General features: G+C 44.6%; 1 long non-coding RNA gene across 1 annotated transcript; it reads left to right on the top strand.

The window, feature by feature from the left end:
• Positions 1-2,325: 2,325 nt before the first annotated feature.
• LOC144697568 (uncharacterized) lies at positions 2,326-4,204 on the top strand. The gene is made up of 3 exons (XR_013580390.1): positions 2,326-2,379; positions 2,701-2,802; positions 4,098-4,204. It is a non-coding gene; the product is annotated as an uncharacterized LOC144697568 (long non-coding RNA).
• The last annotated feature ends 349 nt before the right edge of the window (positions 4,205-4,553 follow it).

Raw genomic sequence — 4,553 nt, 5'->3', positions numbered from 1 at the left:
GAGTCTTTCGCTGTCTTGTCTGTTACCAAGTATCCTGATTGTCCCAAAGCCGATATTAGGTTTGAATTCCTGATGTGCAGTAACGAGAATCCTTTCAATGTCTCAGATCAGTTTATTTCACTGATGACATCAGAGTCACTGTGCCAGTGTCTAAAAGAAGGGACAGGTGCCTTGAATGTCTCTGGTCAGTCGGGCGCTTCATGCTTCATTCGCCTTGGATTCCATTCCTCAAAGGGGATTTCCATTTCTTTCCTGAGTTCCCTTAACACATCTGGCAGCACCTTTGGATTGAGAGGCATAATTAACATTTCAGATGCAGTGCAGTTCTGATGAAATGAAAACTATGTCTCTCTCTCCACAGACACGATCAGGTCTGCTGAGAATTCCAGCATTTTCTGCTTTTATTTCCGATAACCAGCATCTGCAGTATTTTGCTTTACTTTATCTGATTAGTGAAACATATAAGATCCTGAGAGTACTTGACAGGGCGGATGTGGAGAGGATGTTACCTCTTGTGAGAGAATCTAGAACTCGGGATCGCTTATTAAAAATAAGGGGTCACCCATTTAAAACGGAGATGAGGCGAATTTTTTCTCTCTCAAATGGTAGTGAAACTTTGGAACTCTCTTCCTGAAAAGGCTGTGGAAGCAGAGTCTTTGAATATTTTTAAGGCAGAGTTATATATTCTTGGTAAGCAAGGGGGTGATAGGTTATCGGGGATAGGTGTGGCACAGATTTCAGGTGACTATCAGATCAGCCATGTTCTTATGAAATGGCGAAGCAGGCTTGAGGGGCCGAATGGCCTACTCCTGCTGCTTGTTCTTATGCAGTGCTAAGAATGTGGAACCCGTTACCAGTAGATTTCGAGATCCATGTCTGAGCTGAAAATGTGTAGGCATTCTCACACTGTAAACAGATTGTTCACCAGCTGGAATTGGAAAGGGATTCACTCTCATCCCACTTACTGACACAGCAACACAGTCTCGGTGGTGGGAGACCATTCAGATACTTCACGTGTGGAAAGGGCTTTATTCAGTTTGCCGACATGTTAACACTCCAACTTTAAAAGTTCAAAGGATTTGATCCACAATCAGAGCATTGATACTGGCATGACACGGTTTAAATGTTCTGTGTATCGGGGGAAAAGTCACTAGCTCACCCCATCTGCTGAGACGACACTGAGATCAGATCTAACTGTAGGGGTTTGTTCTGTTGTTCATTACAACCAGGGGAGAATTGTGGTGCAGCCCGGAGCAATTTGGCTGCTGCATCAATTGATTCAACAATTTTATGTCTTGGCCAGATGACACGCATCGTATTCTGATTACACGACATAGGTTTCTGTTCTACAATATGTTCTTTCAATGGCGGAGCAGCAACCCAGCATTCGCCGCAGGGCAGAATGTGCCCTATCCTCACAACAGCAGCTCAATGCACATGCGCATTGCTTTGTGCGCTGGGGCATGCACATTGTGGTCTGTTTCATGAGCATGCGCAGTGCTGGTCTGTGACTGAAGCTGCTCAGAGTGGGTGAGAGAATGTCAAGCGGAGCAAACTACCAGAGTCAGAACACCTGCGGTCTGTCCGCAAGAATGACCCAAACTTCCCTGTCGCTTGCCATTTTAACACGCCACCCTGCTCTCTTGCCCACATGTCTGTCCTTGGCTTGCTGCTTTGTTCCAGTGAAGCTCAACGCAAACTGGAGGAACAGCACCTCATCTTCCGACTAGGCACTTTACAGCCTTCCGGACTGAATATTGAATTCAACAGCTTTAGATCTTGAACTCCCTCCTCCATCCCCACCCCCTTTCCGTTTCTTCCCCCTCCCTTTTATTTTTTCCAATAATTTATATAGATTTTTCTTTTCCCACCTAATTGCATTATTTTTAAATTTATACCTTTTATGCCCTGTTAATCTTATTTCACCCCACCCCCATTAGAGCTGTACCTTGTGTGTCCTGCCATCCATTCTTAATTAGCACATTCTCTTAGATAATATCACCACCTTCAACACCTCTTTGTTCTTTTGTCTGTGACATCTTTTGATTATCTGCTCCTATCACTGCTTGCTTGTCCCTACAACCACCTCCCCCCCCCACTTCTCTCTCCCCCCCCCTCCACCTCCCCCCCCCCCGCCCCACCTCCTTAAACCAGCTTATATTTCACCCCTCTCCTAATATTACTCAGTTCTGTTGAAGGGTCATGAGGACTCGAAACGTCAACTTTGTTCTCCGCCGATGCTGCCAGACCTGCTGAGTTTTTCCAGGTAATTCTGTTTTTGTAACAGAGTTAGTGGGTGTGTGAGGAGGAATGGAGCCAGCGAATGGGCAGGGAGGCTTCATAAAGACACAGTGCAGGCCGCAGACCCCAAATAACAAGGTACCAGTCTTGTGTTTGCAGAGAACGGGCCGAAAAAGTCTGGATTTCTCCCTTCGCCAGGCCCGGGGTAACGGCCGCCATCTTTATAGGGGGCAATGTGCAGCAGGGCGCATGCGCGGTCATCTTGGTCCAGATCGCAGGAGGAGAGAATGTTGTGCATTTCTGTCCTGGACTCACAGGGATGGATTTTGGAAACTCCTTTTACAGGGGGTTAGAAGGGGAGGATTTACACACAGCAAACTCAAACCGAGAGAAATGATTGTTCTTTCTGAATTTCTGTCCTGGACTGACAGTGATGGATTTTGTGAACTCTATTTACAGGATCTTAGAAGAGGAGGGAGACAAGAAACTCAAACCAAAGAAGACATCAAAATCTGAAAGTCACTTGTTTCACCAGGACCTGAATATCATCAGCCTGTGAATGTAAGCATTGAGTTCCAGGTCATTACCAGTCACTGGGTAAAAAATCTCTTCCTAGCATCCCCCTTGTGGATCTTGTCTAAAATCTTAAAACTCTGTCCCTTTATCCTTTCATAATCAGCTAATGGGAACAGCTTTTATTTAACTACCTTTCATAATCCCCTACACCTCTATCAAATCTTCCCTCAATCTCCTTTACTCCAAGGAGAACAACCCTAGTTTCTCGAACCTAATCTTACAATTAAAACACCTCATTCCTCGACCCATTCTGGGAAATCTCCTGCCCCCTCTCAAGGACCCTCACATCCTTCATAATGTGTGGTGATCACTGGTTTGCACAGACCCAGATGTTCTGTGTTTGTGTCTATGACATCATCACCACATCGACAATTACACGGTGACATCATCGCACATCAGCAATTACAAGGTGACATCACCCCGCTCCCTGGGTATTTCCTCAACTGGGAGATTTTTCTCTGACTCCAATGTTTCTGATATCTTTCCAGCTGCAGAATCCAGCAGGAGAGTTTAAAGTTGAAAACTGAAACTGTTTCAGAGTTTACTGTTTTTCACCATCCACCTACAATTTAGAGTGTTTAGTTCTACGCTCTGTATCTGTGAGATGTTCCATGGCTCTGGGACTGGTGTGGCTCCTTTACTGTGGATCTGAATCCATGTCCATCCATTGCTCTGTTTCACCTCTGCCCTCCTTGGTCACCTCTCTGCCATATTTTAACTTCCCCTGTCTCTAATAATGGATGTATTTGAGTTATGTTTAGTATTTTACTGTTCTGTCAACTGTGTCTAAATGAAGTTCCACCGATGCCCATCCCCTGACCATGTGCTGCTGTCTTACCAGCTTTACCTTCCCACAGTATCTTTCATAATCAGGAATTGTTTTTCCTGTGCTATAGTCCATTTCTCTTCCACTTCTGAGCTTATACTGACCATCAAATTCTGCACCATTTTTACTCCCTAAGGGGAGGCGAAGGTGTAGTGGTATTGTCCCTGGACTAGTGATCTAGTGGCAATATCCTAGGGACCCTGGTTCAAATCCTGTCATGGCAGATGGTGGAATTTCAATTCAATAAAAAATAGACTGGAATTAATAATCAAATGATTGTTGTAAAAACCCATCTGGTTCACTGATGCCCTTTAGAGAATGAAATCTTGCTGACATGTGATTCCAGATCACAGCAGTGGTTGACTCTTAGCTGTCCTCTGAATGCTGGCCTAGCCAGTGACACCCACCTGCATTAAAAAAAAATCATTCTGCACAACTCTATCTCTCTCCACAGATACCAGCATCTATTGTGATCCTCAGTTGCCTGTGGAGAAGATGATGTTTGACCTTCTTGAACTGCTGCAGTCTGTGTAGTGAAGATGCTCCCACAATGCTGTTAGGTAAGGAGTTACAGGTTATTCACCCAGTGATGATGAAGGAACAGTGATATATGTCCAAATCAACAACATCAATTTATATTGCACTTTTACTGAAAGACAATGTTCCAGCAGAAATGTTAAGGTTTGACACAGCTACATAAGGAGACGTTAGGGCAGATGACCAAACGTTTGATCAAAGAGGTGGGTTTTACAGAGTAACTTAAATGAGGTAGAGAGGAAGAGGTTCAGGGAATGAATTCTAGAGCTTGGGGCCTTGGAAACTGACAGAATGGGCACAAATGTGGAAGAGTAAAAATCAAGAATGGTCAGGAGGCCAAATTAGAGGAGCACAGATATCTCGGAGGGTTGTG

Source organism: Cetorhinus maximus, chromosome 23, assembly GCF_964194155.1.
Source record: "Cetorhinus maximus chromosome 23, sCetMax3.hap1.1, whole genome shotgun sequence".
NCBI lineage: Eukaryota > Metazoa > Chordata > Chondrichthyes > Lamniformes > Cetorhinidae > Cetorhinus > Cetorhinus maximus.
This window is presented reverse-complemented; position numbering and strand designations above follow the sequence as displayed.